The 16,602-nt window shown below is 41.1% G+C and overlaps 1 long non-coding RNA gene across 1 annotated transcript in view; it reads right to left on the reverse strand.

Moving 5' to 3' along the window:
* Positions 1–7,725: 7,725 nt before the first annotated feature.
* LOC116540915 overlaps positions 7,726–16,602 on the reverse strand; it is a 32,290-nt gene continuing 23,413 nt past the window's right edge. Inside the window, exon 3 of the long non-coding RNA XR_004264639.1 lies at positions 7,726–9,203. This is a non-coding gene — a long non-coding RNA (uncharacterized LOC116540915). The remainder of the gene's footprint in view (positions 9,204–16,602) is intronic.

Below are 16,602 nucleotides of genomic sequence, written 5' to 3' on the forward strand. Positions count from 1 at the left end.
GGATTGTCTTGGCTATGTGGGCTCTCTTTTGGTTCCATAAGAAGTTTGAAGGGATTTTTTCCAGTTCTGTGAAGAAGGGCATTGGAAGGTTGATGGGAATAGCGTTGAATCTGTAAATTACTTTCGGCAATATGGCCATATTCAGGATGTTGATTCTTTCTAACCATAAGTATGGAATGTTTCTCCATCTGTTTGTGTCCTGTCTTATTTCGTTGAGCAATGGTTTGTAGATCTCCTTGAAAAGGTCCTTTACATTCTTTGTTAGTTGTATTCCTAGGTATTTTATTCTCTTTGTAGCAATTGTGAGTGAGAGTTCACTTTTAATTTGGCTCTCTGTCTGTTATTGCTGTATAGAAATACTTGTGATTTTGCACATTGATTTTGTATCCTGAGACTTTGCTGAAGTTACTTATCAGTTTCAAGAGATTTTGGGCTGACGCAATGGGGTCTTCTAAATATACAATCATGTCATCTATAAATAGAGAAAATTTGGCTTCCTCTTTTCCTAATTGAATACCCTTTATTTCATTTTCTTGCCTGATTGCTCTAGCTAGCACGTGTAATACCATTTTGAATAGGAATGGTGAAAGAGGGCATTTTTGTCTTCTGCCAGATTTCAAAGGGAATGCTCCTAGTTTTTACCCATTCAGTATGATATTGGCTGTGGGTTTGTCATAAATAGCTTTTATTATTTTGTGATATGTTCCATCGATACCTAGTTTATTGAGGGTTTTTAGCATAAAAGGCTGTTGGATTTTGTCAAAGACCTTCTCTGCATCTATTGAGATAATCATGTGGTTTTTGTCTTTGGTTCTGTTTATGTGATAGATTATGTTTATACGCTTGCATATGTTGAACCAGTCTTGCATCCCCAGGATGAAGCCTACTTGATCATGATGAATAAGCTTTTTGATTTCCTATTGCATTCTGTTTGCCAGTATTTTGTTGAAGATTTTTGTGTAAATATTCATCATGGATATTGGCCTGAAGTTTTCTTTTTTTGTTGTGTCTCTGCCTGGTTTTGGTATTAGGATGATGTTGGTCTCATAAAATGATCTGGGAAGGATTCCCTCTTTTTGTACTGTTTGGAATAGTTTCAGAAGGAATGGTACCAGTGCCTCTTTGTACATCTGGTAGAATTAGGCTGTAAACCTGTCTGGACCTGGACTTTTTTTGGTGAGTAGGCTATTAATTGCTGCCTCAACTTCAGCCCTTGTTATTGGTCTATTCAGGGTTTCAGCTTCTTCCTGGTTTAGTCTTGGGAGATTGCAAGTGTCTGGGAATTTATCCATTTCTTCCAGATTTACTGGTTTGTGTGCATAGTTGTTTGTAGTAATCTGTGATGGTGATTTGTATTTCTGTGGAATTGGTGGTGATGTCCCCTTTATTGTTTTTTATTGCATCTATTTGATTCTTCTCTCTCTCTCTTTTATTAGTCTGGCTAGTGGTCTATTTTGTTGATCTTTTCAAAAAACCAGCTCCTGGATTTTATTTTTTGAAGGGCTTTTTGTGTCTCTATCTCCTTCAGTTCTGCTCTGATCTTAGTTGTTTCTTTTCTTCTGCTACCTTTTGAAGTTTTTTTTTTTTTTTTTTTTTAATCTTGCTTCTCTAACTCAATTTTGATGATAGGATGTTGACTTTAGACCTTTCCTTGCTCCTCATATGGGCATTTATTGCTATGAATTTCCTTCTAGACACTACTTTAAATGTGTCCCAGAAATTCTGTTTTGTTGTTTCTTCATTCTTGTTGGTTTCGAAGACATCTTTATTTCTCCCTTCATTTCATTGTTTATCCAGTAAACATTCAGGAGCCAGTTGTTCATTTTCCATGAAGTTGTGCAGTTTTGAATTTGTTTCTTAATCCTGAGTTTTAATTTGATTGTGCTGTGGTCTGGGAGACTGTTATGGTTTCTGTTCTTTTGCATTTGCTGAGGAGTGATTTACTTCCAATTATGTGGTCGATTTTAGAGTAAGTGCGATGTTGTGATGAGAAGAATGTATATTCTGTGGATTTGGGGTTGAGAGTTCTGTAAATGTCTATTAGGTTCAATTGGTCCAGATCTGCATTCAAGTCCTGGATTTCCTTGTTCATTTTCTGTCTCATTGATCTGTCCAATATTGACAGTGGAGTGTTAAAGTCCTCAACTGTTACTATGCAGGAGTCTGTCTCTTTGTAGGTCGCTAAGGACTTGATTTATGTATCTGGGTCCTCCTGTATTCGGTGTATGTATGTTTAGGATAGTTCTTCTTGCTGTATTGATCCTTTTACCATTATGTAATGCCCTTCTTTGTGTCTTGATCTTTGTTGGTTTAAAGTCCATTTTATCATAAACTAGGATTGCCACCCCTGCTTTTTATTGCTGTCCATTTGCTTGGTAAATTGTCTTCCATCCCTTTGAGTCTATGTGTCTTTGCACGTTAGATGGGTCTCCTGAATACAGCACACTGATGGGTTATTGGCTTTTTATCCAATTTGCCAGTCTGTGTCTTTTGATTGGGGCATGTAGTCCATTTACATTTCATGTTAATATTGTTATGTGTGAATTTGATCCTGCCATTTTATTACTGGTTCATTGTTTTGCCCTTTGGTTGGCGTAATTTTTTCATTGCATCATTGGTCTTTACCATTTGGTTCTTTTTTTGTTTGTTTGTTTTGAGATCGAGTTTCGCTCTTGTTACCCAGGCTGGAGTGCAATGGCGCAATCTCGGCTCACCGCAACCTCCGCCTCCTGTGTTCAGGCAATTCTCCTGCCTCAACCTCCTGAGTAGCTGGAATTACAGGCACATGCCACCATGCCCAGCTAATGTTTTGTATTTTTAGTAGAGATGGGGTTTCACCATGTTGACCAGCATGGTCTCGATCTCTTGACCTCATGATCCACCCGCCTCGGCCTCCCAAAGTGCTGGGATTACAGGCTTGAGCCACCGTGCCTGGCACCATTTGGTTCTTTATTGCAGTGGCTGGTACTGGTTTTTCCTGTGTTTAGTGCTTTCCTCAGCTCTTCTAGGGCAGGTCTGGTAGTGACAAAATCTCTCAGCAATTGCTTGTCCATAAAGGATTTTATTTCTCCATCACTTATGAAGCTTAGTTTGGCTGGATGTGAAATTCTGGGTTGAAAGTTCTTTTCCTTAAGGAAATTGAATATTGGCCCCCACTCTTTTCTGGCTTGTAGGGTTTCTGCCGAGATATCTGCTGTGAGTCTGATGTGTCTCCCTTTCTGAGCGACCCGACATTTCTCTCTGGCTGCCCTTAGTATTTTTTCCGTTGTTTCAACTCTGGTGAATCTGACAATTATGTGCCTTGGGGTTGCTCTTCTAGAGGAGTATCATTTTGGTGTTCTCTGTATTTCCTGTATTTGAATGTTGCCCTGCCTCTCAAGGTTGGGGAAGTTCTCCTGGATAATATCCTGAAGAGTGTTTTCCAGCTTGCATTCATTCTCCCATCTTCTTCCTGTACACCAATCAAGCATAAATTAGGTCTTTTCACATAATCCCATATTTCTTGAAGGCTTTGTTCATTTCTTTTCACTGTTCTCTTTTCTTGCCTTCTCATTTGTTTCATTGAGTTGATCTTCAATCTCTGATAGAAGTTCTTCTGCTTGATCTGTTCGGCTATTGAAACTTGTGTATGCTTCATGAAGTTCTTGTGCTGTGTCTTTCAGCTCCATGAAGTCATTTATGTTTTTCTCTAAGCTTGTTATTCTAGTTAGCATTTTGTCTAACCTTTTTTCAAGGTTTTTAGTTTCTTTACATTGGGTTAGAACATGTTGCTTTAACTCAGAAGTTTGTTATTATCTACCTTCTGAAGCCTGCTTCTGTCAATTCGTCAAATTCATTCTCTGTCCAGCTTTGTTCCCTTGCTGGTTAGGAGTTGTGATCTCATGGTGGGGGGAATTGTTCTTGTTTTTGATGGTTTCATTATTCCTGCACTTTTTTTTCCCCATCTCATTGGATTTATATACAGCTAGTGCTCGACTTACGACCACGATTGGTTCCGACAGACCAGTCGTAACACGATTTGGTCGTAAGTTGAGTAGGCTATATGCACGTGGAGATGGTAGTGCTGCTGAAAGCTGGTCTGCACTGTCGTACGCCCAGCTGGGCAACGTTTGCACTGCCAGACGCGGAGCAGTCATGGCTAGCGATTGTGGTCGTAAAGTCGAATGGTCGTTAAGTTGCATAGGTCGTAAGTCGATCAATACCTGTAGTTTTGGTCTTAGGTAGCTACTTGGGGAGGTGGCCTTTCCTTTGCCTGCCTGCAGAGGCACTGCTGGGCTGCTAGAGATTCAGTGGAGCTGCTGTATCTTTTATTTATTCAGGAAAGTTATGTGGTTTCTGCAATGGCAGCTGTCAACCCCCCCCACCCCAGCTGAGCTGGATCATTCCTGTTCATTCTCTAGGTGTGAAACTCTGGCATGAGAGTTTGTCGGGGCCGGGGGAGGGGGAGACGGGACCTGTCCTGCCGTATGGGCTGTTTCCCTGTTTTAAGTTCCCCTTTTACTCTGGGGGGTGGGTAGATCCATCCAGTCAGCTTTCTGGCTTTTGCCTCAGCCAGTGCTTCCACCTAGATTTTTTTTTTTTTTTTTTGAGTCGGAGTTTCACTCTTGTTGCCCAGGCTGGAGTGCAATGGCGCAATCTCGGCTCACCGCAACCTCCGCCTCCTGGGTTCAGGCAATTCTCCTGCCTCAGCCTCCTGAGTAGCTGGGATTACAGGCATGCGCCACCATGCCCAGCTAATTTTTTGTATTTTTAGTAGAGACGGGGTTTCACCATTTTGACCAGGACGGTCTCGATCTCTTGACCTCGTGATCCACCCGCCTGGGCCTCCCAAAGTGCTGGGATTACAGGCGTGAGCCACCGCGCCCGGCCCACCTAGATCTTTACTGACAGCTCCAGTGCTGGTCAAACCTGCTGTTCTGCCCTGTTCAGGCAGCTCACTGAGGCTTTTCAGACCCATGAAGATCTCCCGTTCTGTGGGTTGTAGAGGGCTTGGGTGGAGCGCTGTATCTGACCAATGACCTAGATGGGGAGATCCCCCAGTCCTCTGGTCGGTTGCATGCATGTCCTGGGTTGGGGCAGTACTCTGCCTTGCCTCTCAACTTGCCCTATTTGGTTTATGCCCACTGTCCAACCAGACCCACAAAATGAACCTGGTACCTCATTTGGAATTGTGGAGACCACTCAGTTTCTGTGTCTCTCTCGCTGGGAGCTGCTTTCTGGAGCTGCCTCTTATTCGGCCATCTTGGGATCGAAATTTAGTTTTCTTAAAGAAAAAATTATTCAGTGATACCTGTTACGGCATGAGGCAGCTTATTTATCACGATTGCAGGAGATACAGGGACCACTGCAATCAGGGTTTGCAGTGGGGTATAGAGATTGGAGTTAATTCTGAATACAGCATGGACAAGTGGAAATTTATAACCAGGGAGCAAGGTAAGGGTCAGTGAATGGAAAATTACTAAGGGGGTGGAGGACGAGAAACCTGATCAGTCACTGAGAGTGATTAGATATGAAGGATGAGAGGTTCTTGCTAAACTACCTTAGCAGGGTTCGTTGCCAAAACTGGGTTTTATAAAGAAGCACACAGATAATCTTAGGAGAAGGTCCAGGAGGCTGAAGTTTGGTCACACAAGGAATCTTTGTCAGTTTGGAAACTTAAAATTCTTATATCTTACAAGATTAACAGAAAGATAACTAAATGATCACTTCAAATTCTTTTGAAATTTAAGAATAACAAGAATATTTTGAGCATGTGAAGAGAATGACACACTGTATTCACACACTATATTCACAAAAGTTGTAAGCATTTTAATAGCATGAAAAATTAATAGCAGGCAAATTAGGGTTACCTGAGCTCTATTAGCTCAGTCTGAAGTAACCCAGAATTATATAAATATTATGTGTATTTTTTTTCCATGAATTATCAGAGAACAAGTCTGTTTGTGAAAACTTTTCCTTTGTGAAGATACTTTCTAAGAGTGGTATTGGGTTTTGTTTTGTTTTTCTGTGTGTGTGGGTTTTTTTTTTTTTTTTTTGAGACAGGGTCTTGCTCTGTCACCCAGGCTGGAGTGCACTGGTGAGATTATGGCTCACTACAGCCTTGAAATCCTGGGTTCAAGCGATCTTTCCATCTTAGCTTCCTGATAGTAGCTGAGACTACTATCAGGTACATACTACCATGCCTGGGTAATTTTTATTTATTTTTTTGTAAAGACTAGAGTCTCACTGTGTTACCCAGGCTAGTCTCAAACTCCTGGCCCCAAGCAGTCTTCCTGCTTGGCCTCTCAAAGTGCTGGGATTACCGCTGTGAGCTCCCACGCTCATATCATATAGAAGAGAGAAGTGACTGAGACACTTTAGCTGGAGAAGAGGAATTAAATAAGGGATACAAGTGACAGAGCAAAAATGGGCTGTGAAAGGAAATCAGAGCTGGGGAAACATTGCATTTCAAAGTGTGTCAGTGAAAAACTGAGAAGCTGAAATAGAGCATGAATTAATAAGGCAATATTCATACTTTTCTTGGAAAATATAGCAATTGGTAGCAAAAATTAGATGTTGGATATCAGATCATTTATTAGTTTGGATTAAGTGCAATTGGTGGCAAAAATTAGAAGTTGGATATAAGATTATTTACTAGTTTGGATTAGGTTTCTCTACAAATTAATAGAGATCCAAAATAACAAAGATTTCTAAATAATGGTTGTTATGTAGAAGGAAGATCCAGACTGTTTTGTCAGCTCTGCAGTCATCTGGCATCTAAGGCTGCTTCCAGCTTTTGTCTCCATCATCCCTAGGATCCAAGTTAGAGCACCGATCATTTCGTCTGCATTCTAAGCCACACAGCAGGGATGGAATGTGTGTTAAACAAGTGTCATTTAGTATTTTTTGAGGATATTTCTTAGAAGCTTCCAGGTAGTACTTCTTGTTTTTCACGGGTCATAACTGGGGTTTCTTTTACTAAGAAAAAATGATTGAATATTGGGATAGGCAGACTCTAGTCTCTGCAGTGTTACTGAGCACCTACTATGTGCAAGGCACTGTATCAGCTTCTGGAGAGGAACATATGATCTACTAGAAGACAAATTCATATACAATGCAGGGTTAACAACTATAGTCAGTACTGCTTCATTGGTGAATTAAAAAAAAAAAGGCTGGGCACAGTGGCTCACACCTGTAACCCCAGCATTTTGGGAGGCTAACGTGAGCAGATCACCTGAGGTCAGGAGTTCAAGACCAGTGTTTATTTCCATGGGCCGCTATTTCCATACATATATATATATATACACACACACACATATATATATACACACATATATATACACATACACATATATATATACACATATATATACATACACATATATATATGTGTGTGTGTGTATATATATATAAGTGTGTGTGTGTGTGTGTGTGTGTGTGTGTGTTTTCTCTCTCTCTTGCCCAGACTGGAGTGTAGTGGCATGATCTTGACTCACTGCAACCTCTGCCTCCCGGGTTCAGGTGATTCTCCTGCCTCAGCCTCCCAAGTATTTGGGATTACAGATGTGCATCATGATGCCCAGTTAATTTTTGCATTTTGAGTAGAGATGGGGTTTCACAGTGTTGGTCAGGCTGGTCTCAAATTTCTGATCTTAGGTGATCCACCCACTCCGGCCTCCCAAAGTGCTGGGATTACAGGTGTGAGCCACCTTGCCAGGCCTAGTTGTTTTTTTTTTTTCTTTTGAAGGTTTACAGTGTAAGCCTAGTTCAGAGTATTTTGCCAAGACGAAGTGTAGGGCAAATTGGATCTGTAGGTAGAGTAACCTATTAAATTGGTTAACTGCTGTCAAAGCAAACCTAGGCACATGAAGGGAATTATAGTTGATGCCCATTCAGATATTATACAGGAATTCATGGTTTCTCCTTGGTCTTCTTCTGAATTACGTAATGAAGAATTATTTCGTTGTTTTTTGAAAACGTAGTTACATTTCATCATTGCTTAAATTCATGTTTTTAAAATATGAACCATTCATCATAATCACATGGAGAACCTTTAAAAGACTTAAAGTTTCTCATTCAGGAGGTCAGGGATAGGCCCAAGAATTTGCACTTACAATAGGTTTCCAGGTGATGCCAATGTTCCTGGCCTGATTTCACTTTGAGAACCACTGCTTAAAATCATGCTATGTTTTGTTTGCTTCATTTGTGGACCCAGACTGACTTGCCCCTACAGCCTGGGCTCCAGCCACACTGAAATAATTGTAGCTACAATTATTGCCACACCGTTTAATCAGTTCCTTTGGATGTATTGTTTCCTCTGCCTGCAATACTCATTTCTCTCACTTCATTTCTTCATCTGACCAACTCATGGTTGTATTTGAAGATTTAGTTCAGGTTTTCTTTCCCTAAGGAAGATCTCCCCAAGGCCTCCTTCTGTCTGGTATGTACTTATTTTTTTTTTAATTTTTTTAAAAAGACAGGGTTTCACCATGTTGGTCAGGCTGGTCTTGAACTCCTGACTTCAGGTGATCCGCCTGCCTTCATTTCCAAAGTGCTTGGATTACAGGCGTGAGCCACCACGCCTGGCCCCTGCGATGTACTTTTTATGCTTTCAGGGGACACCCGGCAAATGGAAAAGTTTTGATACTTTGAAGCTGGCTAGACTTGTGTTTAAAAGTCTTTCACTGACACTAACTAGTTTTGCAATGTTGCATCAAATACAACCTCTCTCTGTATCTCCATTTTCTTATCTATAAAACAGGGAAGATGCTGATGATGGTAGTGATACCATCCAACATCTGCTGAACATTTGTTATGTGCCAGGCTCTATGCTGAGCCCTCTGCATGCCTTATCTCATTTAGTTTTTATATTTACCCTTTCACGCTTACCCATGGGTACCTTATGCACCTCAATTTTGTAGGTGAAGGACTTGAGGCTCCCAGAGGTTGAGGAGCTTTGTCTTCCATCCCACAGCCGGAACATGGTAGAGCCAGGATATGGACCCAGGTCGTTCTGTCTTCATCCATACTCTTAGTTCTTGTTGTATATACTTAACAGTGTTTATGAAGACAAACTAAAACAGTGTAACAGTGGCTAAGCATAGGCTTTAGAGTCAGTTGGACACAGGTTCAAATCCTAGCTCTGTCCTTTATTGATTGTATGACTTTGAGTTACGTGGTTTTGCCTAGTCTTGGTATCTCATCTTTCCTTTAGTTTTCTTATCCTGGAAATGAGAATATGGGAAATATACATTAGTTCCCTCCTATTTGTGAATATGTTCCAAGACACCAGTGTGTGTCTGAAACCCCATGGAAGGTACTGAGCCTTATATATATTTTTTCTTGGGTATACATACCTGTGATTAATTTATAAATTAAGCACACTAAGATTAACAGCAAAAACTAATTATAAAGTAGAACAGTTATAACAGTATGCCAGCATCACTACTTTTGAGCTTTATGGCCATGGTTAAGTTAAACAAAAGTTAATTGAATGTAAGGACTGCAATAATGCTACAGGCCATTCAATAACTGAGGGGGCTACCAAGTGACTAATGGTGGGTAGTGAGTGTACACTGCATGAACATGCTGGACAAAGGGATGATGTACATCCCAGTCTAGATAGAATGAGACAATGTTAGATTTCATCATGCTACTGAGAATGACATGCAATTTAAAATTTGTCCGTTGTGTATTTCTGGAGTTTTCCATGTAATGTTTTCAGACCGCAGTTGACTGCAGAGAACTAACCAAAACTGTGGATAACGGATTACTGAAATAGTATCCATTAAGGATGATGATACCTATCCGTAGGTTTGTTGTGAGGATTAAGTTAGAATGACATAAAGCCCTTAGCCAAAGGCCTGGTATATAGGGTCTGAAAATATTACCTATTGTATTTATTATTAATATAATGATAATGACAGTAATATTTCAGAGTTGTGAGAATTACTATAAAGCCTTTAGAACGGCACCTGGCACATAAGTGCTCAAAATGGTACTTATTAGTATGATATTATTTTTATTGTTAAATGCTTATGCCCCATTACTTTCCCTCTACCCACCCCAAAATAGAGTGTGAAACACCTAGGACAGTAGCAGGTACACCATAGGCTTTTGTTAATGTTCTTACATGTGATCCTGTAAGCTTGTTTAGGATAAAGCTATTCTTAAAGTCATGAAATGTTTGTCTCAATGAAGCAAAGTGGGCACCCAATTTGAATAGCTCTAGTAAGAAACTGACATGGCAGGTTTGGAGTTTTGGCATTACAGTAACAGTAATATTTGAAACTACTTGGAGGTGACCTTTGATATTCCATTATCATGTTTCCCCTTTTTCCTTTGTTTCTTTGTTTAGTTTGCCTGTTGGTAAACGTTATATAAATGGGATCATGGTCTGTGTTTTCTTCTGTCAGGTTTTTTTGTTTTTGGCCTAAATACTTCTTTTGAGATTTACCTGTGTTGTGGTATATAGCTAGATTATCAGTTTTCATGCCAAAATACTGTTCTCTAGTATAATAGATTACACATTTTTACTATTGATGAACATTTGGATTGTTTTTAGCTTGGAGCTACGCACATTTTTGAAGGTGTTTCCTTCAAGAGTTTCTCTTATACATTATGATTAGAATAGCTGGATTATGAGCAGTGTGCATATTCCACTTCTTTAGGTAATGCCAAATTAACTCCTAGAGAGTTTGTACTAGTTTAGACTTCCACCATCAGAATATAAAAATTCTCAGGCCAGGTGAGGTGGCTTATGCCTGTAATCTCAGCAGTTTGAGAAGCCAAAGTGGGCAGATTTCCTGAGGTCAGAAGTTTGAGACCAGTCTGGCCAACATGGCAAAACCCTTTCTCTACTAAAAGTATGAAAATTAGCCAAGTGTGGTGTAATCCCAGCTACTCGGAGGGTGAGGCAGGAAAACTGCATGAACCTGGGAGATGAAGGTTACAGTGAGCCGAGATCGCACCACTGCACTCCAGGCTGGCTGACAGAGCAAGACTCTGTCTCAAAAAGAAAAAAAAAATTCCAAATGATCCGTAACCTCACAAGCCTGGCTTTTTTTTAATTTTTATTTTTCCAGTTGAGTAACAACAAAACAGCACCTCATTATGATTTAATTTGTACTTCTCTAATGAGTTTGGGTATCTTATATTTTCATTGGCCATTTGTGTCTCTCTTCTGTGTAATGCCTGTTTATGAGCTTTACTCATTTTTTTAATGGTGGTTTTTCATTTTTTTAGTGTTTGATATATATGTTGCAAATTGCTTCTCTCAATAACTTACCTTTTAATTTCCTTTTTAATACCTTTTTGTCAATGCCATCACTTTAACAGAATTAAGAAAAATCTTTTGATGAATATAAGCTTTTTTTTTTTTTTTTTTTTTGGAGATGGAGTTTCGCTCTTGTTATCCAGGCTGGAGTGCAATGGCGTGATCTCGGCTCACCGCAACCTCCACCTCCCGGGTTCAGGCAATTCTCCTGCCTCAGCCTCCTGAGTAGCTGGGATTACAGGCATGCGCCACCTGTATATAAAAATAATTTTCTGTATTTTTAGTAGAGACGGGGTTTCACCATGTTGACCAGGATGGTCTCGATCTCTTGACCTCGTGATCCACCCGCCTCGGCCTCCCAAAGTGCTCGGATTACAAGCATGAGCCACCGCGCCCAGCTGAACGTAAGTTTTTATCAGTCTTTTTCTTTAGAGTTTTTAGTAAAGAAATTCTTCCTTAAGGTCATAAAAATAGTTTACCATGTTTTTTCCTAAACTTTAAAACAAATTTCTATTCATGTTAATCTGGAATTATTAATATGGAATTTATTTTTTGTGTGAGGTGCAGATTCATTTTCACATTTTTTTCTATAAAGACCAGTTTCTCAGAGCCATCTAATGAAAATACAGTCAGCACTTTGTATTACGGGTTCCACATCCAAAGATTCAACTAACCTCAGATCAAAAACATTCAAGGGGTAAAATATTCCATAAAATTCCCAAAACCACAACTTGAACTTGCTGTATGCTGAATACTACATTGACTGTACGTAAATGACGTGATGTGTGGGCATTGTATTAGATATTATAAGTAATTTAGAGATGATTTAAAGTAGGCATTTTACATGAGAGATGGGGTTTCACCATGTTGGCCAGGTTGGTTTCAATCTCCTGACCTTGTGATCCACCCACTTGGCTTCCCAAAGTGCTGGGATTACAGGTGTGAGCCACCGTGCCCAGGCAAGATCGCTCTCTCTCTTTAGTTAGTCTATCCTCATGCCATATACCACTCTAATTACTACGGTTTTAGAAAATGTCTTATAGAATCGGTCAGATGTGGTAGCTCATGCCTGTAATCCCAGCACTTTGGGAGGCTGAGGTGGGTGGATCACTGGAGGTCAGGGGTTAGACTCCAGCCTGGCTTACATGGTAAAACCCCATCTTTACCAAAAAGTACAAATGTTAGCCGCTTGTGGTGGCAGACACTTGTAGTCCTAGGGAATGGAGGCAAAGTTGCAGTGAGCAGAGATTCCATCACTGCACTCCAGCCTGGGTGACAGAGTGAGACTCCTTCAAAAAGAAAAAGAAGTAAAGAAAATGTCATAGAATCTAATAGTGTAAACTCCCAGCTTACTTCTTCTCTAGGAATGTCTTGGTTTTCATTTTTTATTTTTGAGACAGAGTTTTGCTCTTGTTGCCCAGGCTGGAGTGCAATGGCGCTCTTGGCTGACCGCAACCTCCACCTCCCAGGTTCAAGCGATTCTCCTGCCTCAGTCTCCTGAGTATCTGAAATTACAGGCACGCACAATAATGCCTGGCTAATTATGTATTTTTTAGTAGAGACGGGGTTTTCCATCTTGGTCAGGCTGGTCTTGAACTCCCGACCTCAGGTTATTGGCCTGCCTCAGTCTCCCAAATTGCTGGGATTACAGGCTTGAGCCATCACACCTGGCCATGTATTGTGTTTAAATGTTCTGGGCCAGACACAGTGGCTCACCTCTGTAATCCCAGCACTTTTGGAGGCCGAGGTGGGTGGATCATGAGGTCAGAAGATCAAGACCATCCTGGCTAGCATAGTGAAACCTCCTCTCTACTAAAAATACGAAAAAAATTAGCCGGGTATGGTGGCACACGCCTATTATTCCAGCTACTTGGGAGGCTGAGGTAGGAGAATTGCTTCAACCCAGGAGGTGGAGGTTGCAGTCAGCCGAGATAGAGCCATTGCACTCCAGCCTAGGTGACAGAGCAAGACTCCATCTCAAAAAAAAAAAAAGTTCCATTTAACTGTTGGTGTATACAAATGTAAATGACTTTTGTATATCTATATCCTGCAGACTTCCTAATGTTTTGTGGTTTTGCCTAGGCAAGTACTTCTAATAATAATAAGCAACCTTGGTTTAAAACAGTGGTTCTTAAGTGGGGGCAGTTTGCTCCTCAGGGGACATTTGACAATGTCTTGAGACTTTTTGGTTGTCATAGTTGGGAAGCAGAAGTGTTACTACTGGCCTATAACAGAAAGAGGCCAGAGTGTTGCTAAACATCCTGCAATCATAGGACAGCTACTGCAGCAAAGGATTTATCCAGCCCCAAGTGTTAGTTGTGCCAAGGTTGAGAAATTGTATTTTAAATGGAATGTGTTAAACAATATTTTATTATTATGCAGAATTTCAATCACAAAAATAAAATGGTAAGAAGAATTCCCAATACCAACAGTTAACCATGGTGGGCCAGTATTATTAACTCTCTTCCTTCCCCCAACTTCTGAATTATTTTAAAACAAATGCAAGGTATCACATCATTTCATGTATGAATACTTCTGTGTTTTACTAAAGTAGAGGTTCCCAAATTACGGTTTCAGAATACCTGAAAAATCTTTCAGGAGATCTCCAAGGTTAAAACTATTTTCACAGTAATACTAAGATGTTATTTGAATTTTCCTTCTGTTGATGTTTGTGCTGATACTGCCAAAGAGCTGGTATATAAAACTGTGGATGCCTTAGCACAAATCAAGGCAGTGGCACAAAACTGTAATTAGTACTCATTGTACTTACAGTACTGTCACATTCTCTTCTGCTAAAAAACAAACCAACTAGATGTCATCATAGCGGGGCATGGTGGCTCACACCTGTAATCCCAGCACTTTAGGAGGCTGAGCAGGTGGATTGCCTGAGGTTGGGAGTTCAAGATCAGCCTGACCAACATGGAGAAACCCTGTCTCTACTAAAAACACAAAATTAGTTGGGCATGGTGGCGCATACCTGTAATCCCAGCTACTGAGGAGGCTGAGGCAGGAGAATCACTTGAATCCAGGAGGCGGAAGCTTCAGTGAGCTGAGATTGTGCCATTGCACTCCAGCCTAGGCAACAAGAGTGGAAAAAAAAAGAAACGTAAAAGAGGATCCAAGATGGCCGAATAGGAACCACTCTGGAGTGCAGTTTCTAGGAAAAACAACACAGAGGGTGACTGCCCACTGCATTTCCAAACAAATTTTCACTGCCCACAGACCAGGAGATTCCCAGTCCGAAAAGTGCCACAAAGTTTCTAACACAGCAGTTTCAGCCAGTGCCAGAGTGGCACACAAAAACTCACACAAATCTGGGCTGCCATTTCAACTGGCACCTGTAATGCCTGGGAGACAGAGCCACCCAATCAACTGAAAGGGAGGAGGCAGAGTCAGGAAGCCAGGCCACCTGGTTTGGCGAGTACCACCCCCACAAAACAAGCAATCTGAAATGCTCTGGATTCAGAGTTTCACAGCAAGTGCAGCAGGATCCAGGACAGTCCAGCTCCGTGGGGAGAAGGGCAACCACCACTACCGAGGCAGTTCACACAGCAGCTGGGCAGAGCCTGTGGCAGCCCAGCAACGCCTCTGCTGGCAGACTGTGACTAGACCCCTCTGTGCGGGGCAGGGCATCTATGAAAAAAGGCAAAAGCACGATAGAAGCTTATAAATAAAACCAACCTTCCTAGGACAGAGCACCTGGGAAAAGAGGCAGTTATGAGTTCCACTGTGGCAGACTTAAAAGTATCTGCCCAGCAGCCCTGCATGCAACAATGGAGCTCCCAGCACAGCACTTGAGCTCCTATAAGGGACAGACTGTCTCCTCAAGCACCTCCATGACCCCCATAAACCCAAAGAGATGCCTCATAAAAGGGAGCTCAGGCTGACATCTGGCAGGTACCCTTCTGGAACAAAGATAACAAGAAGAAACCAGCAGCAACCCTTAGTGTTCTGCAGCCGCCGTGGGTGATCCCAAGCCAAGCAGGGTCTTGGAGTGAAACTCCAGCCGTCGCAGCAGAGCGGCCTGTTAGAACGAAAACTAAGAAACAGAAAGAACTAACTTCATCATAAACAAACTGGATGTCCACTCGGAGACCCCATCTGAACATCAACAACTACAAAGACAACAGGTAGATAAAGCCACTAAGATGGGAAGAAACCAGCACAAAAAGGATGAAAACACCAAAAACCAGAATGCCTCTTCACCTCCAAAGGATCACAACTCCTCACAAGCTAGGGATCAAAGATGGACGGAGAATGAATCTGATGAATTCACAGAAACAGGCTTCAGAAGGTGGGTAATGACGAACTTCTTAGAGCTAAAAGAACATGTGCTTACCCAAAGCAAAGAACCTAGAAAAATGGTTAGATGAGCAAAATGTCAGTAGTGCTAAGGTGGAGGGGAGAAAAAAAAAAGGTTAGAGGAAATGCTAACTGAACAGAAAAGAATATAAATGACTCGATGGAGCTGAAAAACACAGCAGGAGAACTTTGTGAAGGGTACACAAGTTACAATAGCCAAATCAACCAAGCAGAAAAAAGGATATCAGAGACTGAAGATCAACTCAATGAGATAAAACTAGAAGGTAAGAATAGAGAAAAAAGTGAAAAGAAATTAACAAAGCCTCCAAGAAATATGGGATCATGTGAAAAGGCCTAATCTACGTTTGACAGGTGTACCTGAATGTGATGGAGAGAATGAATCCAAGCTGGAAAACACTCTTCAGGGTATTATCCAGGAGAATTTCCCCAACCAAACAAGCCAGGCCATGATTCAAAGTCCAGAAAATACCAGAGAACACCACAAAGATAAGAGCAACCCCAAGGCACATAATTGTCAGATTCACCAGGGTTGAAATTAAGGAAAAAATGCTAAGGGCAGCCAGAAACAAAGGCCAGGTTACCCACAAAGGGAAGCCCATCAGATTCACAGTGGATCTCTGCAGAAACCCTACAAGCCAGAAGAGAGTGGAGGCTGATATTCAACATCCTTAAAAGAACTTTCAACCTAGAATTTCATATCCGTCCATCCAAATCTTCATAAGCAATGAAGAAAGAAAATCCTTTATGGACAAGCAATTGCTGAGAGATTTCATCACCAACAGGCCTGCCTCAAAGAGCACCTGAAAGAAGCACTACACAAGAAAAGGAACAGCCAGTACCACCCACTCCAAAAACCTACCAAATGGTAAAAACCATCGACACAATGAAAAAAAAGTGTCAACTAACGGGCAAAACATTCAGCTAGCATCAAAATGGCAGGATCAAATTCACACATAACAATATTAACCTTAAATGGAAATGGGCTAAATGCCCCAATCAAAAGACACAGACTGGCAAATTTGATA

The sequence above is a fragment of the Sapajus apella genome, unplaced genomic scaffold, assembly GCF_009761245.1.
Source record: "Sapajus apella isolate SASKATOON/1434 unplaced genomic scaffold, GSC_monkey_1.0 scaffold146, whole genome shotgun sequence".
NCBI lineage: Eukaryota > Metazoa > Chordata > Mammalia > Primates > Cebidae > Sapajus > Sapajus apella.